General features: G+C 35.5%; 1 long non-coding RNA gene across 1 annotated transcript in view; it reads right to left on the bottom strand.

The window, feature by feature from the left end:
* Positions 1-23,626, bottom strand: part of LOC129146792 (uncharacterized) — a 173,997-nt gene that overhangs the window by 124,724 nt on the left and 25,647 nt on the right. The window contains exon 2 of the long non-coding RNA XR_008554019.1: positions 9,991-10,117. This is a non-coding gene — a long non-coding RNA (uncharacterized LOC129146792). The remainder of the gene's footprint in view (positions 1-9,990; positions 10,118-23,626) is intronic.

The following is a 23,626-nucleotide window of genomic DNA, read 5'->3' as shown; positions in this document are numbered from 1 at the left end:
GTTGGACACATAACACCTAAATTCCAGAAAGGTTGAATTTTTCTAGTAAAATAGAGAACATTCTGATATCCACAAGTATTCCATGTCAAGCAGCACAATACACGAAGAAGGGCACAGACTCCACTTGAGTCTACTAGATGCATTTCTTCTAGAAATCCATTTCTAGTAAAAAGACCTTACATCTCTTATGGAAGACAAAGACTGTATTCCTTTGATGTAGTAGTTCTCAAACTCTAGTTTTCATAATCCTATAAGCTTTTAAAAATTATTGAGAAACTCCAAACAGCTTTTGAATGTGTGGGTTATATCAACTGGTATTTACCCTATTAAGTTAAAAATTAAGAAGTTTTTAAAACCCAAGAATAAACAGGCACATATCCGATTAACTGTCAGGGTAATGATGTACTCATCAAGAAAACTTTGGAAACTTCAATGTACACTTGAGAGAGACGAGAGTGAAAAATGGCAAGCAATGTCTCATTATTACAATGGTTGGCCTCACAAACTCCTTGAAAAGACCTGAAGGAACTTTGCAAAAGCCTTTGGGACCCCCCAACCAGGGATTCATATTCTGTAGTCATTATGAGAAACATTGTTCTAAGATGTCCTTTTCTCTCTTATTAAAGAATAATATCACAAAGATTTGTTGAGAGACTCAAAATACAATGACATCATCTAAGGTGAAAGTGTTTTATTCAATAAGTGTTATTACTGAGCATGTTACTTAATCTTTTAGTTCTTCACTTGTAAAATGCATATAATAGTATCTACCTTGCAGGGAGGATGTGAAAATTAATTTTGATGTATATCTAACACAAAATATGCAATAAGAAATTATACAAGATAATTACAAAACTTACCTAATTTATTTTGCTTATTTCTAATTATTAACAAATTATGAAACAAGGCTATGTAACATAAAACAATCAACTTAATTATTATTGTTGCTACCCAAAATGTGCTGAAAATTGTGCAGTAGACATTAAAAAAATATGAAGAACAGTTTCCAGGTTTGGTCCTGAAAATGAAAAACATTTATTGAGCATAAATATAACATTTCACACAGAACACTATGGAAGGTAATACCTGGCTGAGGAAATCAACAAGAGTTTCATAGATAGTATAACATTTGTGGTAGATTTGAAAGAAGATGCTGTTTGAACTTGTGATACTGGCAGGAGCTGAAAAACGGACATTTTTATAGGCGGGAATTTTTCGAGCTGAATGCTATGAGCATATCAGAGTGGGGGTACCTCTCCACCAAATACTAGATGAGTATGAGCTGGCAGCAATAGGATTGGATGGATGTTTGTGTTAGGCACAGTCAAACCCTCCCTGACCCCATACAATTATGGAGTTGCTTCTGTTTACCCAATCAGAAGTGAGGCTTACTTTCTGGAGATGTTCATTCATAGAACTGTGTGTGGGTATGAGGTATAAGGTGCTATACTATAAAGAGAGGGGTTAAATTCATGCCTGCTCCTGAAGAGGGACACCTCCAATTCCCTCACTCTGTCCGGATAATACTAGCATCTCAGAAAATATCTCTGAGGCAAAACGAAGGCTCAAAAGAAATAAACAATGGATATTGAATTGGATGTTTACCAACAAAATATTAGAGAATGACTTCCTAGCCAACCTATAGGGAGGTCCATCAGTCAATAAGCCCATGCAGGTGCAGAGAGTTTTGGAAAAGTTTTTACCACCTCACTCTGCCATTATTGACACAAGATTAGTGACACAGAAACAAGGATTAACACTGACATTTGAGAATAGATATAAAATAGAAATCAAGCCTTCTTATACTTTGATAGGTAGCTATATAGATCGGTAGGTAGGAAGGTAGGTTAGTATTAGGTAGGTAGGTATTGTAGATGACAGAATAGATGATGGATGGATGGATGGATGGATGGATGGATGGATGGATGGATGGATGGTTGGAGAGTTCTGGAATCAGACTGGCTCTATACTTTGCTAACTGATCTTGAGAAAATGAAGTTTTTGACATTTAAATCTACAAGACTTAAATTTCCTCACCTGTGAAATGAGGAAAATAACAACTTCTACCCAAAAATGATTACATGATGATTGCATGAGATAAAGTATTTTATACAAAGTACGCAATAAAAACACTCCTTACAATTGACAAAACCACAGCAGGGTATGCTTGAGAAACAGAATTTTTCAGCTAGGAACATAAAGAAGAAATAATTGGAGTACTGTGATGAAATATATTGAATATTACACAATAACATAGTGTTTAGATACATAAGAGATCTTTATAGACAAAAAAAAAGTTAACTAAACATCCCCACCTAGGAAAGTTCCCAAAAGTCACAGACTCATTCTTTGCCCCCAATAACTGCTAAATATATGAGCATAAAAAGGCCATAATGGCTTAACATGTCTCTTTAAGTACATCTGGTTGTTCACATTACGTTGTGAGCACTCAATAAATGCAAAATTAACATGTGATTAATTAATAGCAACAACAAAAAATCTTTATCCCTCTTGCCCAAAATAGGGAATCACAGCATTTTCAATCTACCCAGGGTCCCTCTTCTAAACCTCAGAAGGTTGGATATTGTAGTAATTAATTGTTTAAACACATTATGAAGGATTATGATGAGAGAAAACATAAAAATGTAATAAACACTTGGTAACCCAATTTATTTTAATAGCAATGCCTCCGCCAAGCCAGCAGATTTTTCTAGGACATCACTCGCTTCCATATTCAGCTAAGAGAGAAGAGGGAATTGCCTTTAAATGGACCCAACTCATCATGCCCTACACAATCACAAAGTCTACAACTAGACCATTTATATAGCCTGAGTAAAAGAAAAGTTAAATTTCTTCAACTCTTTGCATCATAAAGGATTTGGCTAAAATTTTCAGCAAAACAGTATCATAATCATGTAGTTCATTAAAATATCAGCAAGGCACAAGGGCCTCCCCTGGTGGCGCAGCGGTTGAGCGCTGGGCTGTGAGGCTGCCCGCAGCCTCTGCAGCACCGGTTCGTTCCCCGGCCGGCCACCGGAGAAGGTCCCACCAAAAAAAAATTAAATAAATAAAAATCAGCAAGGCACAAAGAAAATAGGGGTTGATGCCAAGGAAGATTAGATAATGCTGCCTAACAAGAGAGCTTTTACTCATGAATGATTGAAGGTGTTAGCAGTTTGTCTCATTCCTTAGCAGAATGCCATCCTCGGGGGAAAAACTAGTTCTGGAACAAGAATGCATTAGATGAAATTGACCTCAAATCTTTCCTCAAAAAAAAAGTGTCATAACAAATTTATTTTCCACCAAAACTTCTGTCTTTTCAGACATAAGGTCTCAGGTTGTCCTATCTTAGTACATTATTTTTTCCCAGAGAGATTATTGAGGGGAAGGGAGCAGAAGAAGTCATGGAGAAGTCTTAATGAAGGATTAGTTACCACCACTATGGGCCTAAATTTCATTTGGAAGAACTTCTGTGGAAAAGCAACTAGTGATATATTTCTGCTGTGGGAGGACTAATACAATATACATGTGTTTTCATGACTGTGTGCATGTGTTCATTGCCTTCATTAAACTTCCATAATTGTGTACATATCTACCAATGCTACATAGTTCATAACACCTACACACAAATAATTGGAAAAGTTAGAGAGTATAAATTCCCGAAAAACTTAGCTATTCCTGTACAGAGAGACTGGACACAATAGTCTTACCAAGAATCAAATTTGAACTAAACACCATTAAGTTATTATAAAGGAGTAGTCTTGATTTCAGTGTATGAACTTTATTGAAAATGTACTCTACAAAAATTAGACTCCAATTTTATCTACAAAGAAATTCTCTTTTCTCCAATTCCAGTAATCCTTGCCTGCTCAAAACATTATAAAAACAATCATTAATTTTAAAAATGTAGTAATAACAGCAAAACAGAACCAAGTAGGTCAAGTGTCACTGGATGAGATGAAAAGTTTATAGTGACTATAGTTGTGAACTTACTTTTTACCATAATTGAGCCTCAGTTTCTTGGTATCTTGCCATATAAAATATGCTTATAGTCATTGCTAATTTTTAATATTGGGAATAACAGTTCTAAATATTGTATGTTTATTTTTCTTCTTGTTGACTTTGAAAATATGAAAAATAAGAAGGAAAGCGGTTACCTATAATTTGTGATTGTTGAAATCTGATGAAAATAGTGGACCAGTTTCCAACAAGGCCTGTCTGAGCACTCTATTATTAAATAAAACCTTTGTCCTTGTAATTAATTAGCTGTTTAACATTGTGACAGCACTTCTACTTAGAATGAACTGCTTGCTTTAAAACAGCTGCATGTACACACAGAGAATATGAATGTTTTAGAACATCAGAATTCTTCCAGACAGTTCCAATTTCAAATATATTTTCTATTGTTAGAATGTACCTGACCATGTGTCCACATGTAACTAATTTATTCTTTTTTGTGTGAAGTTATATTCATTGAGGTAATGTTGACCTATATCACAATATATGTCTTAGGGGTATAGGTTTACACCTCTACAAATGTTTGTTATTTCACCACACCTACCACCAAAGTCCCAATAATCCTCTATTGGGTCTCCCTCTTTCCTTTGCTCCCACCCCACTACATCCTCCATCTGGTAGCCTTAGTCATAGTTCATTGTTATTTTGTCCCTCCTGTTTTCACCCCTCCCATCTTCTCTCCCCTAACCCCTGCCCCCAGATACCTCAGATCTATGGTCAGCTCTCAAGGTCAGCCTTTGCCTGACCTTTTGTTTGGCTTCTCTACATTCTACATATAAGTGAAACCATAAAGTTTAGTATTTGTCTTTCTCCTTCTGACTTATTTCATTTAGCACAATCCCAGCACCATTTATTGAACAGACTATCCTTGTTTCATTGCATGGTCTCTGCTCCTTTGTCATAGATTAGTTTTTCATAAATATATGGTTTTATTTCTGGGCTCTCAGTTGTGTTCCACTGGTCTATGTGTCTGTTTTTGTTACAGTAACATACTGTTTTAAATACTATGGCTTTGTAGTATAGTCTGGAGTCTGGAATTATGATACCACCATTCTTCCCCTTTTTTGTCTGATGTATTTTGGTATGTCTTCATTTGGTGAGTAAATATTGATGAGTGCTAAGTCTTCCTATAGTGTTGTTCCCTTAAACATTATATAGTGTCCATCCTTGTCTCTTGTTACCTTTTTAAGTTGGAAGTCTATTTTTTATGGTATAAATATGGCTGTCTCTGCCTTCCTTTGGGTGCCATTTGCTTGTAGAATTGTTTTACATTCCTTTACTTTCAGTCTATGTTTATCCTTGAACTTTGGTGTGTTTCCTAGAGACAGCAAAAGATTGGACTCTTGTTTCTTGATCCTACATGGTACTCTGTGTCTGTTTATGGTTGAGTTCAATCCATTTATAATTAGAGTGATTATTGATAAATGAAAGTTTGCTACTGCCATTTTGTCCTGAGTTTTAGTCTATTTAAATGCTTGTTGTTTTTGTATTTATTCCTCTCTTTGGTTTAAATACTAAAAGAGACTTTTATTATTTCTTGGAGGGCCGGGGTTACTGGTTACAAACTCCCTATGATTCTGTTTGTCTGAGAAGGTTTTTATTTCTCCTTCATATCTTAAGGGGAGCTTTGCAGGATAACACATTCTTGGTTGGCAATTTTTCCTTGGAGTATTTTGAATATTTACTTCCATTCTCTTCTTGCCCATAAGAAAGACTCCTTAAAAGAAGTCTGATGTTAGCCTAATTGAAGTTCCTTTATAGATTATAACTTCATTCTCCCTCATCAACTTTGTTATTTTTTTCTTAGTCTTAAACTTATAAGTCTTGTTGTAGTTTTCTTTTTGTTTAGGTAGCCTGGTGTTCTTTTAGCTTCCTGTATTTGTGTGTTCATGTCCATCTTCAAATGTAGGAATTTTTCTTTCATTATAAATTTAAGTAGTTTCCAGTTCCCTTCCCTTTCCTTCCTCCTATCCCTTCTGGGAGGCCTATGATTCTTAGATTTATTTCCTCATGGTGTCAGATATTCTCAAAGTGTTCCTGCATTTTTCCCTTTTGTAGCTCTCTTTTTCTGTTCTGAATCTTTCCCATTTTTGCACATTTGAGTTCATGGCTTCATTCTTCCATTTGGTTTATTCTACTTCCATGAGTTTCTCCAGAATTTTTCATCTTTTACATTGTCTTTCTAATTTTTGCATTTCTATTATCTTCTTATTTAGCATTTCAATACTGATCTTCTGTTCATTGATTGTGTTTCTCACAGCATTCATTTGTTTTTCTGAGTTTTCTAGCATATCTCTAAACTATTTTTCTGAGTTTTCTTTGTATTGTTCCAATTCTTTGATTTTCTTAATTATGGCAATTTTTAATTCTGTATCTGCTCGGAAGAAAAGCTCTTCCATGTCCTTGTTGTTTCTGGAGATTTATTTTCTCTTTGTAGTGTATCATTCCCCTGAGGACTTACTTGGTCATTCATATTTTTCTTTATTCCTATAGTTTCCTTTTTGTTTGTTCTGCTGTAATTGGGGTTTTTCAATGTGGGTTTCTTCCTCTCCCACTGTTCATGGTATTTACCAGTTGGTGGGCATGGCAGCTGGGTCCCATGGGGCTTGGTGTGGTGCTGGAAGTTCCCCCTGAGATGAGTGGGGACCAGGATCCAGGCATCATGGTGTCTGGGGCTGGATGGAGGGTGGAAAGGGGAGCGGGCTGGGGCAAACGTGGATGGACATCAGGCTTGCAGCTCATCCCAAGACTGGATGGGGTTGTGATCTGGGTGCTTCAGCATCCAGGACATATTCTATCTATTCTTATTACTAGAGGTAGAGCCCACTGTTGTATCCAATATTCACATATTGATAAATTGTGTGACTATCTTTTGCAACATTTCTAAACAAAATTAATGAATAATAATGACTTAAAGGTCACAACTCTTAGCTACTCATATTTTCTAATATTCTACTGCTAGTCAATATTCATTCAACAATGACTAAATGGAAATGATTCTGGGAGATAATTTAAAAATGAGAAGCATTGGGTTTTCAAAAATTCCTTACATGTCATATTATTTTAAATAAATGTTGAAATGCAAATATGAGTTGACCTATACTTGATGATCCCTTTTGATTTCATTATCCAATGTCTTAACATGGAAGACCTTGACAGTTCAACAATTCTTTTCTGTTCTCTTTCCAGGTTGCTTTTATTTTTAATTTGGAGAAGGGAAATGGCATTTTACTTCCTGCTTTGTATGGACTCAAAAGTCATAAAGTTGTAAAGAGGAGAAAAAATTGTCAATTTCTTAAAGGTTAAATGCAGGAAAATTAGAGTGTCTGAAAGGGCAGAGTCTGAATGGATTCAGTGCTGAAAGCTAGATAGCACTGGAGAGTAAATGCAAGATGAGAACTGAACCAAAAGATTAGGCAAAGGTAAGTACGTAAAAACAGCCTGGGTGACACCCTTCCAATTATTTCACTTAGCTTTGTGTTTTCATTGAGTCGCAATGAGTACATGCAATCATGTCTCCACATAAAAGAATAATGGAATTGTGTTTTGAGTGGGCCACTAATTCTAGAGGGAAATCTAATAAAGGGTAAAATGTCCCTTACTTCTTGCCCCAAACCTTGGGCTTTGAAAATTATAGCACTGTAGATGCAAGGAAAATCTCAGGAGACCAGGGAAAAAACTAGATTCTAATTGTTGAGTGTAATAGGGCTAGGGTCCTTTTAAATTTCACACAGAATTATCTAAAACAAATTCTGCTGGTGTAAGTTTCAATGTGGGGAAGACTGATACTTTTTGTTCTTACCATTGCTTGAAACAGTGACAAGCACCTAGAACAATCAAAGGAAGGATTTCTCCTTCTAAGACCCTTCAAGCTTGAAGATTTTTTTTATTCCCCTATGAAAATACAGACTCAAGAAGATTTCATAAGAGCAGAATTCCACCTCTAGCAATCTCTATAAAAGACAATTACTGTAATGTTTCAGAATTTAGTCTATCCTGGCAACTTTTACACATATATTTGGGTCCACCTGTACTAAGAAGCTGGTCTTGCTCATTTTTCTCATGTCAGTACTAAAACCACCCTATTTGAATATTTTGAAAGCATTGAAAAACAGAGATTGATTCCACCCCCTGCCCTCCACACACACACACACACACACACACACACACACACACACACCCCACCATCACCATCACCACCACCACATTAAAGGCACTGGAAACCAATAAAGAATAATTTGGTACAAAGCTGTCACTCTATGAATCTTTAAGCAAATTCAAGCATAAAATGTGCAAATACCTATTAAATGAACCAGATGTTTCTGGTGTCTAAATGATTACTTGGGAATAAAAGATATCTTTAGGACATCATCAACTCCTTTACAACTTCCAAAGCCCCTATCCACCCTACTCTTTAGGAATATCAGAAGCACCCACGTAACCTGAGTTAATTAATACTAATACATTGTGGAAGAAGTCTTTCAAAGACATTTATCAGCTTCATCAACAGAAATAAGATTTAGAAAATCTGATCCATGGCACCCTGGAGGAAATAATAATAAGTAATAGCATGTCTGCCTTCAACTTATCTATCAGTAGATGGAGAAAAGAATAACTGAGAAGATCATTTTTTTAAAGGGCTGTATAAGTTACATGCAAAATGAGAGGTATTGTGATATTGTGGTTTATAATACAGGAAAGAGAGAGAGAGAGATTCAAAAATCTTTCCCATTGTTAGAATGTGTCTGACCACATGTTCAAATATAATTACTCTAGGTATTCTTATTTCTTGAGTTAGACCCCACTGCTGTATGCCTGAATCTAATAGTCACAGGTTGCTAAATTGTGTGACTAACTTTTGCAATATTTGTAAACAAAATTAATGAATAAATTGACTTAAGGATCACAATTCTTAGCCACTCATATATCATAAATATACATGGTCTGAGTCCTCATTTATGGCACAGAGCTCCTAAAAGTCATGGAATTTCCTAAGTGGTGAAAATCATATAGGGGTCTTTTGTTCTGCGAATGAGGTGACATTTGGAAGCACCTAAGGACAGGAGCTAGTACTCGGGGGAACCAAATGAAACTGAAGAGTCTGAATCAGCTTCAGCTGCTGATTTCCAGGGAGGATAGAGGGCCTGGATGTTGTCTTAATTGCCAATAGCCAGTGATTTAATCAATCAAACCTAAGTAATGAAGTCTCCATGAAAGCTCAAAAGTTGAGAGAGCTTCCAGGTTGGAGCTCTATGTGCCAGCCTGTAGAACTTCAAAGTCCACTAGCACAGAAACTCCTTATTTCTTCATGTGATTGTTGATTAGTATTCTTTGAAATCATTTGTAAATTAGTCATCTAGCAAGTAAATTGGTTTTCTGAGTTCTGAGAACTACTCTAGCTAGTTTTGTGAGCCAATCTAGGATCCAAGGAGGGGTGCCTTAGCTCTGATTTATAGCCAGTAGATCAGAAGCATAGGTAATAACAAGATCTGCAACTGACTTCTGAGGGAGAGGGCAGTCTAGAAAAAAGAGCTCTTAACTTGTGGGACCTGATGTTATTTTCCAGGTAACTCATGTTAGAATTGAGTTGAACTGCAGGACACACAGATGATGTCAGAGAAGTGCTTGGTGGTGTGGGAAAACTCTAACAGATTGAATTTGAGTACAGAAATTTAGGTACAAAGAAGTAATTTAAGAAATGAAGAGTTATAACCCCCTGATTGGAAAGGACCTTAAAAATCTTTTAGCCCTATTACTTGATGCTTGTATCCACTTTAAAAGTGAGTTCACATTTATTGTGTATTATTGTGCCAGGTACTATGCAAAGCATTTTGAAAATATATATTCATTGTTTCACACAACATAACAAATTCTTGAGGTAGGATTTTCAAAAGTCAGAAAAGAGTAAATAACTTATCCGAGATGCACTATTAGCAAGAACAGAGCAGTGATTCAAACTCAGTTCTTTCTTACCTGAAGTCCATGTCTTCCATGGAGTCATACCTCCAGTGTGAATGACAACGTCCTAGGATCCTTTCCTCACTTGTGGAGACTCAGCTCATCCCCAGTAGCTCTTCTAATCATTGCTTGCTGGGAAGCCCTGTAAGGGATACACAGAGGTGACTGTTTCAGAAAGAAGGAAGTCAGGAAGTTAATTAGAGAGATAATTGGCAAAGGTAGTTGAGCACAGTGCTATGAAGCTGTCCGCAGCCTCTGCAGTGCCAGTTCGATCCCTGCTGGCTGCAAAGATACCCACATGGCACAGCAGACCTCTCCTATCTCACCCGCTACTCCCTTCAGCAGTGTTTTTCAGTCAGTCTACCTGTTCTATTCCCTGCTCTGTCTCTGGTGAATCCTCTTACCCTCCTGCACATTTGGCCTATACCCCGGTTCATGTATAAATAAATAAATCTTTAAAAAAATAATTATAATTTAAAAAAGCAAATTTCAAACCAGACCAGAAATGCATGGAATGCGAATTTGTACTTTATTTGGAATAGACATTGAAGGAATTCAACTTTGTACTGTCAAACTCAGTATGGGTAACTAAGAGAGTATTGCTATTTTTTAACAACTTTGCTTCAAAGATATTATAAAATATAATTCAAATATTGGGAGACTTATAAGGAGATAAATGCAGTAGAATCCAAAAAGCTTCAAATGTAAATTTAGGACTAAAATTCATGATTAACTGACAAGGCATACAATGGTTATTATTGACCATTTGACAAAAGTCACTTAGTTTTAGAATTTATTTTCTATTCAACACTTTTGCAACATTGACAATTCTCCCTTGAGTTTCACTTTGTTTCTTGTTTGTTGGTTTATTTAATTTCAAAGACAATTAGATGAGCCAAAGTAATGATTCTACACAGATGTATAAGTGTATCCTGAGATGAATAAATTATGGACATTTCAATAAGTAGCAAATGGAAGGGAAGCAGCTGGTTGCTTGAACACAGATGGGTTTATTGGTTGGAATAAACTTCATCTTGTCTTTTTTAAAAAACTAAGCAATTTTGGCCCCTTTTGTTGCTTTGTGAAGAGTTAACCAAAGAATATAGTTCTTCATGCATTGCTCTTTGACGGCTAAAGCTAAATATAATGATCTAAAGATTTTTTTCTTCCTCAGTGGCCTAGGTATGTAGATTTAATCTCTGTATGTGAACCTTAAAAACTAGATAAACATGCTTCATAACTTGATGAAAAATTATACATGTGTGATATAGGCTCTTAACTCTGTGACAGACTATTCTACAAATGTGAATGAAAGAAAAAAAAATCTAATAAAGCCTTTCCTTCACTTTGTTCTTTTCTTCATAAAAAACAGTTCCATTTAGTAATGTAAAATAATAGGGAAGTCAATGGTAGGATGTTTAAGAATTCTTATATAAATAGAGTTATTGATTAAAACATCTTTTAAAAAGGAAATTACGTTATTTCACTGTTCCAAGGAGCAACTGTATACATGAGGAAATGAAAAAATCCCTGACATTGCATTAAATATCTTGCATAATCTGACTGCAATCACACTGATTAGTTTAGTTGTTAGTGATGTTAAATAGCATAACACTTGCAAAGATTATTTAAGGGAAAAGAGAACAGTAGAGGTTAAGAGTTGGGGAACTAGAGTCCATTCTGTGTGGGTTAAATTGTGGCCTACCATTTGCCAGTTTAGTAACCACAATGAAATTAATTAAACTGTTTAAGCTTTGTTTTCCTCACTGAATGGAGATAATGACTCTACCTTTTCTGTAAGGTCATGAAGAAGGTCAAATGAGATAATGAACAAATGTTTAGCATAGTGCTCAGTTTTATGCTCAGTATGTGTTCTATTTGTTTTTGTGGCTGTGTTATTGTTGCCGTTGTAATTTTTATTATCTGATTTCTCATATATTTTCCCCTGAAGTTCCATCTGCCCAGAATGTTCTTTCATCATTTCTCTGAACAGTCAAATTGTATCAGTCTTATCTACCATTTCTACCATTATATTTTGGCAATTTACTATAAGTAGAAATTAATTCTCTTTCCTCAAAAGCATTATAATTGATATTGCCAGTGACAGACATTCATACTTAATTCTTACAGGTTTACTTAGGTTTTTATCTCATCATGCTTTTCTCAGTATACAGTCAGCTCCTTGAAAGCAAATACTACAACTGTTTCTACATACCTAATATATTTTCTTGCACAGAATTGTAAGCAATTGATTTTCATTATTCCAATAGCACACAATAAATCCAAATTTCCTTCATCTTACATAAAATGTCTATATAATTATCTTACATTTATTTCACTGTTCATGCTTATTAGGTGTCAGACACTTGTCTATACATTTTAATGATTCATTTTCTTTAATTCTCATGTGACCCTGTGAACTAGGTATTTTTAAAATCATTTTAGATCAGAAGATATTGAGGTATGGGAGTTTTTAAAAACACTTTTTGTAATATTACACTTCCTAGTGTTCCCCCAGTTACTGGCACAGACCTTCTAAGACTGTTTATTTCCTAAATGATAAGAGCACAGGGGGATCTTTTGTTCTCATGTTCTCATTTTTGGTCTTTGACCTGGGTTCCTGACAGAGCTCTCAAATCCCTTGGAATTTCCTGGGTGACAGTAGAGTTTTTGCTCTAATGAGATGACTTTTGGCAGAGGCCCCTGTAGAGTTGTATGATGGGGACTGATCACCAGAAAGACAACAGCATGATTAGAAGTTCGAAACTTCCAGTTCCACACACACACTCATTCTCCAACAAGGAGAGAGGCTGCAAATTTATTTAATGATGGATCATGCCTTCATGACCAAACCTTTATAAATAAATATCCCAAAATACTGGGATCCGAAAGATTCCAGGTTGGTGATGAGGTGACCATGTTTTGAGAGCACCACATACATGGAGTGTGGAAGCTCCGCCCCCTTTCCCCATGCCTCGCTCCATGCATCTCTTCATCGGGCTGTTCATCTATGTCCTTTATTAGGGACTTTGGTAATAAGCTGGTAAATGTCAGTGTTTCTCTGAGTTCTGTGAGTCATTCTAGCAAATTATAGAGCCCAAGTAGGGGGTCCTGGGAGTTCTGATTTACAGCTGGTCAGTCAGAAATAAAGGTGACAACAGGGGAACTGCAGTTGACATCTGAAGTGGGGGTGGAGGGGGTAATCTTACAAGACTGAGTTCTTTTTTAAAAAAAGATTTATTTTTATTTATTTATGCATACAGGAACTGTGGTGTAGGCCAGAGGTATAGGGGGTGAGAGGATTCACCAGAGACAGAGTGGGGAACAGAACAGGTGGATCTGCTGAAATACACTGCTGAGAGGAGCAGCGGGCAAAGCAGGAGAGGTCTGCTGCACCATGTGGGTTAGCTCCCTGGCCAGGAATCAAACTCAGACTGCAGTGGCTGGTGACAGCTTGAGAGCACTGAGATTTTAACCCCTGCACCACCAGGGAGGACCACAACTGAGTTCCTTAGCTGAGGTCTGACCTCATCTCAGGTAGTGAAGGACAGCCAACTGGTGTCAAAGATTCACTTGATGCAAGAAATCTACACATATGTTGGCAAAAGTATAGTGTGTGAGTAAAGAAGAGATGTAGAAATGGTTTTTTCCTTCACATCAAGGTTACATAGTCAGTATAAGATTGAGTGGGATTCAAACCCAGCTGACTTTGTCTAGACAGACCATGTTAACTTCTGTTCAATACTATCTACCTAATATATTAAGATTACCCATAATTCATACTATTTAAAGCACAATAATTAAATTCAGTATTTAAAATCACTAAAAGACCACCTCTATTATCTTTTCAGTTTCTTTTAGTTTGGGCTAGAAATAGAAAGCAGAGAAATAACTGTAGTAGATGTCACTATCTTCTTTGAGTGTCTTTTTTAAAGAATTGGAAATGTGTCCCTATTTCCATAATGAGAAATCAAGCTTAAAGATGGCAAAACAAAGTATCTTAAAATAGGACTATCTTGGTTTACAAAAAAGAGGGGTGGAAATAATAAAGGATATATTTTGAGGGGTGAAACCTCATCTGACACAGTTCAAGTGAATTTTCTCTTTAATTAAAACATACTACTATTGTAACTATCAGGAAAGAGAAAAGCAGGCCGGAGAGCAGGAGTTCATCTGGCACTAGGCCTTAATGTTCTTCTAGTGAACATAATCTAATTCACAGAAAATCAGGAGACCAGAATGGATCAGGACAAAAACATCATCACTTCATAATCATGTCTGAACCCAGACAAAATCCAGGACATTTTCCAAACCACAAAAATGACCAAATGTCTGCTTAACCTGGCTATAATGAGTGGCTGCTGCTCCTTTACCAATTACAGCTTGATTCTCCTCCATCCCTCTGTCTTTGAAATGAGAATTATTAAAGTAAGGAATCATAGAATTACCCCTGCTCTCCACAGCACCCAATCCAAAACAAAGATTCCTTCTTTGAGCCCCCTCCAAAATCACCTAACATAAGCCCAAATCCTATGGTTAGTTCTTCACAATATTCTCTTATTGGTAAGTTACACTGTTCCCCATGACACACATCTTCCCTCATTGTAACATGTCGGTAACCAGTTTTGTTCAAGTACAGGTGTCCTGGGGCTCTTGAACTGGAAAGCACTGGCACTATTACTACCACTATTTTATTTTATTATTTTTTTATCATAATAGACTTTATTATGATATTTGTTTAGTTTTTTTAATAAATTTTATTTTTATATTTCCCATACAATTGCAATCCCCTTATTTTGACCCCAATCCCTCCCCTCCCCACCCCCCAACCCCCATAGAGTGTCTCTGGTTCATAGTTGTTTGTTGATTTTGATTCTTATAGTTATTCATTTTCCTGGTCCCTTATTAAAGTTTTCTAGATTCCTGCTATGAGTGAGACCATCCGATATTTTTCTTTTTCTTTCTGGCTTATTTCACTGAGCATGATCCCTTCCAGTGCCATCCATGTTGCTGCGAATTGCATGTGTTTATCTTTTTTGAATGCTGAGTAATATTCCATGGTATATATGTACCACATCTTCTTGATCCAGTCATCTATTTTTGGGCATTTGGGCTGTTTCCAAAGCTTAGCTATTGTAAATAGTGCTGCTATAAACATAGGGGTGCAGGTGCTCTTTGGAATTGATGTTTCTGTGTCCTTTGGGTAAATACCTAGGAGTGGAATTGCTGGATCATATGGAAGCTCTATGTTTAGTAGGTCCAGAAATCTCCACACAGCTCTCCATAGTGGTTGGACCAGTTTGTACTCCCACCAACAGTGCAGAAGAGTTCCTTTTTCTCCACATCCTTGCCAACATTTGTTGTTGCTAATTTTTTTAATATGTGCCAATCTCACTGGTGTAAGATGGTATCTCATGGTAGTTTTGATTTGCATTTCCCTGATTACAAGTGATGTTGAACATTTTTTCATATGCCTGTTGGCCATTTGCATTTCCTCTTCAGAGAAGTTTCTTTTTAGCTCTTCTGCCCATTTTTGACAGGATTATTTTCTTTGTTGTTGTTGAGTCTCATCAGCTCTTTGCAGATTTTTGTGATCAGTCCTTTATCATTAGTGTTCTGTGCGAAAATGTTCTCCCAGTCAGTGACTACCACTATTTTATACATGAAGAAATTGTGCCTCAGATAAAATAAATCACCAAGCAAGGTGGCAAAATTACCATTTGATTTTTTACTGAAACCCAGTTTGTTTCTTCTGTTATTTTGGTTTGTCTGTTTTGGTAAGTTTCTGTTACATAGACTCCAGAGGGTGCTCTCTAGACCACTATATTGTACAGCCCCCTATGTAATATTACATTTACAACTTCCCTTTGTAAATATAGATAATAATAGAAGATAATTATGTAAATAAATATTTAAAAAATAATAAGGTAAGAGCAGAAACTAACACCTATTGCACTCTTATTAAATGCTAGCCACTTTATGAGTATTTATTTAAGTCTCACAAACCATTAAAGTATAAATTACAATCCTTTTGAAGATACTCAATTCAACAATTGACTAGGATGATCACAAGAAGTCTATATTTATAAATGTTAAATAATTTCTCTTAAAGCCTACCACGAGCAAGTTTATAACTTTTAACAGACAGAGCAGATGACTTACATTCATATGCATACACTAATTGGAAGTAGTCCCTATCTGGAAAGGAAATTAAACAAATAATGTCATTAAGTATCATCTGGTTTAGAGTCACTTTTTATTTCTGGATAAGATTCAACAAGAAATGTGTTCTCTTAGTGCACTTCCTTTATTTTCAGCTGCTATTCAGTTTTCACAAAAGTTTTGGAACTAGATATTCCCTATTTCTAGTTCCATTTGAACTAGTTCCATTACTATTTGTAATGTAAACTACAAAAATGATTTTGAGAGCATGTTTAATGAAAGTGTATTGAGTTTCAAGATTCTCTTAGAAACTTAAGTGAAGAACTTACATGGGTAGTTAAATAGTTGCCTCTGTATGCTAAGAGTGAGTTTGAGCTCAAAATAAATATTTGAGAGAAGTCAGCTATAGATAATATTTTAGTTTCCTATTGTAACTATAAAAAGTTATGACAAACTGTAACTTAAACCAACACCATTTGTTTTTCACAGTTCTGGAGGTCAAATATCTGAAATTAGTCTTATGGGATAAAATCAATGTGTTCCTTCTAAAGGCTCCAAGGGAATTTGTTTCTCTGCTGCTTCCAGACAATCACCATTTTCTCCATCATCAAAGTGTTTCATTCCCACCTCTGCTTCTATGGTTCCATCTCCTTCTCCAGCCTATGACCTTCTTTCCTCTCTTTTATAAGGATCTTAGGTTACACTGGGTCCAGTTGAATAATTCAAGATAATCTTTCGATCTTAAGACTCTTAATCATACCAGCAAAGTCTGGTTTGTCATGTAAGGTAACTCATTCAAATATTTTAGGGATGAGGAGATGGACATTGTTAAGAAATCATTGTTCAGCTCACTATGAATTCTCTGTAAAGTCATGAGACTGGATGAGTTCACCCCAGAAGTGAATGGAAAAAGAAAAAAAGATCAACCTCTAAATTCAGACATATTTCAACATGAAAATCTGAAGAAAAAAAGGGAACAGCCATCACAGAAAACTACAAGGAGTGAGAGTATCATAGAAGAACTGCTCTTACCTTATCCCCAAATGTAATGGACTCACAAATTCAAGGAGGAGGGTATAATCTGTTGAGTCACAGTGATTCACACTAATAAACATGCTGTACAAGACGTTGGTTAGAAACCTCTATAATTCATTCTACAGGATGAGACATGTAGCAAACAGTAAACTGAAAATCTAAAGACTATCATGATATATAGTATAAGAAAAATAAAAATAAGCACTATGATAAGGAATGATGAAAAGTAACTCAAGAGATATTCTGTTAGGGGCCTCCCTGGTGGTGCAGGGAGTTAAGACACAGCCTATGGGGCTGTCTGCAGCCACTGCAGCATGAGTTCGATCCCCAGCCAGGGAGCATGGCACGGCAGACCTGTCTCTCTGGCTGCTCCCCTCAGCAGTGCTTTCGGTCTTTCTGCCTGTTCTGCTCCTCACTCTGTCTCTGGTGAATCCTTTCACCCTCACACCTCTGGCCTGTGCCCCAGTTCTTGCATGCATAAATTAATAAATCTTTAAAAAAAAAAAAAAAGAGGTATTCTTTCAGGTTGGCTGGTTGGGAAAGACTTTGAAAAATCACACTGAGCTGAGACAAATAGACAAGAGTGAGCCTGGAATAAATTGTGGGAGAAGAGAGCTCCAGGCAAAGAAAACATCTAGTGCCTCAGGGGGTGATAAGCATATTTGAGAAGAGGAGGCGTGCTCAAAACACGGAAGCATGATGTCAGGTGAAGTCAGACAAGCAAGAAAGTCACCATCATATTATGTAGGTTCAACTTTTTGCACTTATTGTAAATATAATGGGAAATTATATTTTTTGCACTTATTGTAAATATAATGGGAAATTAATGGAAGGTTTTCCCAGGCTGTGCTAGGATCTTGTTTATGTTTATGACAAAATTGGGTTAGGGAAAAGTCATACATATTTCAGAGGGGTGGGGGGGGATTACTTATAGTCATGGAAAAGAAAGATGGTTGACTTGAATGAAGAGGGATGTAGTGATGAATAAATTCAGTTTGTATTATCTAGTTGGAGTTAACAGGCTTTGTAGATAATCTTACTATGTTTGTCCCTCACAGGAATAACTGGCAGTGTTTGTGATTTGGTTAAAAAGAAAAAAAAGGTATTTTCAGGTCTACTTAAAATTTGCTTAATTCTACTGTAGACTTATGGCCAAACTACAAATTATGCTAAGGGAAAATTTTAGAAATTTACATAGTTACCAATTACAATATGACTAGCTAAATAAAGGTTATCTGACAATAGCTTTGCCTGTATTGGTAATTTGTTGAAAATTCAAATTCTGGTGATTGGTATGAGGATAAATTGTATTAAAGTATGATAGAAAATAATTATTAGTAAATTTTGGAAGATTCTGAAGAAAAACCAGTCTCAAACACTAAAGATGAATCCTTGATAGGTGATAAAAAAAGGCTTTTGTTTTGTTTTTAGACAACATAGGGAAAAAATTAATGGATATTAAAAACTGCCAAAACAATCTGGTTTTATTTTATTATAAATTACAAAGGAAAAAGATAGCTTTCTTTTTCTTTGTGGAGCTTATCTATCCATAAACACTAAAAATAGAATAAAGTTTGTTTGATAGCATGCCATCCCCATTTAACATACATTTAAAGGCATTCAATAATAGTAATCATTTAGAAGGCATTCATCAGAAAATTTCCATTGCTATTCATTTTATTAGTTCCATGGAATATAAACAATAGCAGGCTTGCATTTAAGAAAGTTAATGATGGGGTTGTTTTCTTTTTAACAAGGAAGAAAAAAAGGAAGCTCAAATACACAGTGTTACTTATTGAAGTCAAAACGAAAAAAACTCATCAAAGCTTCCATGAAGGCCATCCTAGGAACAAAGGATTCATACTCTAGAGAAGGCAATAGACATTGGTCACAGCAGGTTGCCTGTGAATTCTTGGGGAAAAGTCATTGTGAGTACACCACCCTCAATGATGTCAAGAGTACATTTCTGACCTGAATTCAGATTGGCTAATTTTAGTTTTGACAATCTTTCTACTAACTTGAGACAGATAAACAACAAATCCATTCTTTCCAAAAGTCCCCAGGGCCAGTCATAATAACTTATTTGATCTCAGATAAGTATTTCTTAAATAATCATTTTTATTTCCTTCTATCTGTGTACATGCTCTTTAATTCAGCAAACATCCCTTTGTTGAGTCATGATAGAATAAAAGAGAACTGGACTCATGGCTTTGAAAATAGGCTTGCTTTTCTTTTCACTATATTACTGTTTCATCTTTTGGGACAAGGTATCAACATTTGGGTAGTAGATTCAGAGTCACATGCATTTTGAACATGGATAGTTTACTGGTTGCAATCATAACGCCAGATGCTAATGTACCTAAGCCAAAATATAAACATGTTACATGTAGTAATGCTCTTCCAGCGCATGAACTAGAAATCGCAGGCAAGGTGAGATTGATTTTTCAAGTGCAAGTTGGCTAAGAAGAAAAAAAGAATTTTAAAATAGCACCATAAGAAATTTTATTTTTCCCCTGAGTGTTACACTGATAATTCCAGTGAGCCATGAGCATCAGCAGAAGGTCAGAGTCCACTATTATTACATCTCTTGAGTGTACTTGAACATAATACTAAGTAATCAGATCATGAGCCTACAATTAAATCTAGTAAGAATTATAGGCAAATGTTAAGAGACCATCTTGAAATCTCCATGAAGTTTTCTTCCACTGTGAGTGCTAATATAACTTTTTTAGATGACATAATCAGATAAAAGACTTACTGTTCCTTTTTATCTACTTTACCAATTCCCTGTAACATCAAGGTCCCTTTTAGAGTCTTTCTGTACTAGTTATTTCTCAAATTAAGAAAATACTGGCTCTCAGCATTACTGTGATAGAAGAGGGATAGATAGAAAGATCAAGGGTCCTCATTTCTTTGACCCTAAACCATATTTATTTCCTAAAATGTTCATTTTACTTAGAAGTAGATACAAATTTGTCAAATGTGTGGTTACAGTTTTCTTGCATCATTAACAATTTGTTCTAGGTATGCTAATTCTCTTGGTGCTCTGTTAGAGAAATATTAAAAGACAATGTAATTTTTAGAAATTCTAATCAAAACAAGTAAATTGTATCACCGTCAGATTCCTCATATATCAGCATTTGTTCACAAAATTCAAAGGGATCTTTTTCTGTATAGTTTAGTAATAAGAAACGTTGCAAAAACATTGCAACAGCTGAATATGAGGATTAGCAGCAGTAAAATTAAGTTAGGTTAAAAGCTACCAAATCTAAATGGGAAGGAGGCCACAGCACATAGATATTATAAAGAAAAATAAACTGGTGTGAGCGACTGCCAAACTCACAGAGGCAAGTCACTTGCTAAGGATCAGGAAGGAGACAACTGATTGGAATGCTCCTCTCTAGGAAACTTCTCCTAAAGGGAAGCATGCAGGAAAAACTGGATAGGAAGGAGATTGACATTTTGAAGTCTTTTGAGGGAAGCACCATTGACAGCACACTATACACTATCCTTAGAAATCTGCTGTTCCTTTTGACCAAAGACTCTAAATCCTGCCATCTAGGAAAAGCAGGACTGAAGAACTTTATCAATACCAAGCTCTCCATGTTTGACAACTATTCAAGGAGAACTTAAAAGTTATTTACTTGAGATATTAACAGATTCTCTTGTCATTCTATAGCTGGATAAACCTGGAGGGGATCACTGGTTTAATTAGGAAGAGCCACAAAGATGTCATCAAATGCCATCCAGTGCTACCTGACTTAAAACTTCTTTCTTGTTAAAAAAAAAATGTTTTAGCTATTCAAGCCCTGTGAAAGCAAATTTGGGAGTTGAAAAAGTTTAATAAATATTTTTAGCAGCAGCAAGTCTTCAATTTCACTATCCTGGGCAAAAGAAGATGCTGATGTGGATAACTCCTGCTGTGAGTTTTTCTTCTCAAAACAAGTGTGTGTGGCAGGAAATTAGTGCTGACCAGTTTACAAAATACAGAGCTTGACAGATCCTCTACCTCATCAGACTGCATCCAATAGGAAGACATAGTGTTTGCTATTCAAACAAAAAAACATATTTTGATAAAGAACATATTCTTCCAGAGGAAAAAAAGCAGCTGTAGGGCCTCCCTGGTGGCACAAGGGGTAAGATGCAACCTATGAAGCTATCAGCAGCCACTGCAGCATGAATTCAATCCCCAGCCAGGGAGTAACCCACATGGTACAGCAGACCTCTCCTGTCTCGCCAGCTGCTCCCCTCAGCAGTGTATTTCAGTCAATCTGCCTGTTCTGCTCCCCGCTCTGTCTCTGATGAATCCTCTCAACCCCCACACCTCTGGCCTATAGCCCAGTTCTTGTATGCATAAATAAACAAATCTTTTTAAAAAAAGAGAGAGAAAGCAGCTATATTAAAATAAATAAATAAGCAAACAAAGAGTACTCCTGGCTCAAATGTATTCAAACATTTTCTTTAAACTTAAAGTTTTGAAAATTATCTTAATTGTTGCTGAAGAATAAGTTCTATAGTACTGCTGCCCCTTGTGCCTATACTATCTCATTAAGTATTTTATCACAAAAAAAAAGTATGACATATATACTGACTTTAAAACAAAAATTTTGCAGAAACTTACATTTCTGCAAAATGTACCTACTTTTTAAGGTGGAGATTTCTGAAATTTTAAAATGAACTGATTAAAATGCACTGATTAAATATGTGATTTTCTTATCTGTACCCAAGTATCACACAAGGTAATGTCACTTCATTCGCGAAATTGCTTCACCAATAAAAATCTGAATTAATGTATTCACTTGAGTTTTATCTTTTTGAAACAATATTTACAAAAGAAATAACTTCTCAAGAAAAAGTCAATGTTTTTTCTGGGCAATACTTGAAGCATCTTGGAGCTGATATCCATACCAAAGAGTTATAAAAACTACTATCAAGCTTATTAATTTATTCAGTGGTCAAGAGAAAGAAATATCATCCTACAGCTATTGCAAAAATTTTTAATCTATTTCAGATTATCTGTCTTAGACAAACACACTCAAAGAAAATCTCCAAATATAACGAAACCTGCTAAATCAAATAGCAAGATTTTAATGCAGTTTTGCTAGATTGATCATGTTTGGCATATAAAAAAAGTTGAATCCCTGTAAATATTTTGGTATCATCTCTGTGATACTAATACCTAATTGAATTTCTATAATTATACCAGTAGATATTTGTTGCTACTACTTTGTACATTTTGTCTGTTAAGACTTGTGAAAGATTAAGAATCTATTCTTAAGGGATATATTGAATGTTTAAAATATTTCCTAACACTAATTTTATAGCAGTAGTTGAAAGAATTGCACATTTCATGTTTGCTTAACAACTCAGATATTCTAAGCACCTTTTAGTCAATTAATATGTATTAATATGCTTTCAAAAATAAACTATATTCAGACTGAATTTCAGGCCCAATAAAGAGCAAATTTCAGTATGTTCTTTTCAATGGTGGGTGCCTGAACTATTTGTGGTTTTTAAATGAGCAGATTTGCATCTATAGATATGTCTACCTCTCCAAGAACAAATGGTATTTCCAGTAGAATTTTTGCTCAATCTGAATAATGAGTTAAAGTCATAATTATAGCAACTTCTACCAGTGCTCCTGATTTTAATAAGTGAAAGTAGGTATCTTATGAATATATTTGAACTGGTTTAAGGACTTTTCATTATTGAATGGCAAAGCAGAAAAGGAGGACTATTTGTGTCATGTATTATTTCCTCCCTAACATAATGATGAAATATAAACTTTACAAGGTTGTTTTTTGCTGTATGGGAAACCAGTGTTTCTATGAGATAAAAACATGGAACTAATTGTTTCTATTAGAGCCTTTAGGACTGGTGCTATTTTATATGCAAATTTACTAGGGCAATTTGTTTTACATGTGTATTAAGTTAAATGAATCAAATTATCTGAGTGGGCTGAACTAAGATGATAGACCGTTTCATTCTATTTGAAAAGAATTTTAGATTCAGCATTTTATACACATCTAATTGAAATGTACTCATGCCTCTGTAAAGCAGTGATAAACCTAATAAATGAGAACAGTTATTATGCACCAATAAAATATCAAAACCCAGCAAATTATAAAACAGTTATTGGAATGACTATTTAAAATAACATAACTAGCTGTAAACCTGGGTCAAAAATAATTATTCCAGCCATCCTATGGGTAATCTAGAAAAATAAACTATGTTTTTCATTCTGCAGATGAAGTTCTTATCTAAAATAACAATAATAGAGTCTATCAGGAACTGGACTGTGTATATCATAGGTTAGAGATCAGGGGGTTGTTTTAACCTGAGCAAGGGCCAATGTCAGTTCTTAAGTCCATGCGAGGACTAAGGTTATGGTTGCAACAGCCTGACCTCCAGTCCTTTATGAAGTGAGGCATTTGTTAATAATTCAGTGCAAGAG

The sequence above is a fragment of the Talpa occidentalis genome, unplaced genomic scaffold, assembly GCF_014898055.3.
Source record: "Talpa occidentalis isolate TD23 unplaced genomic scaffold, MPIMG_talOcc4v2.1 talOcc4.4, whole genome shotgun sequence".
Lineage (NCBI taxonomy): Eukaryota > Metazoa > Chordata > Mammalia > Eulipotyphla > Talpidae > Talpa > Talpa occidentalis.
Note: the sequence above shows the minus strand (reverse complement) of the source record. Positions and strands in the feature narration are given on the sequence as shown.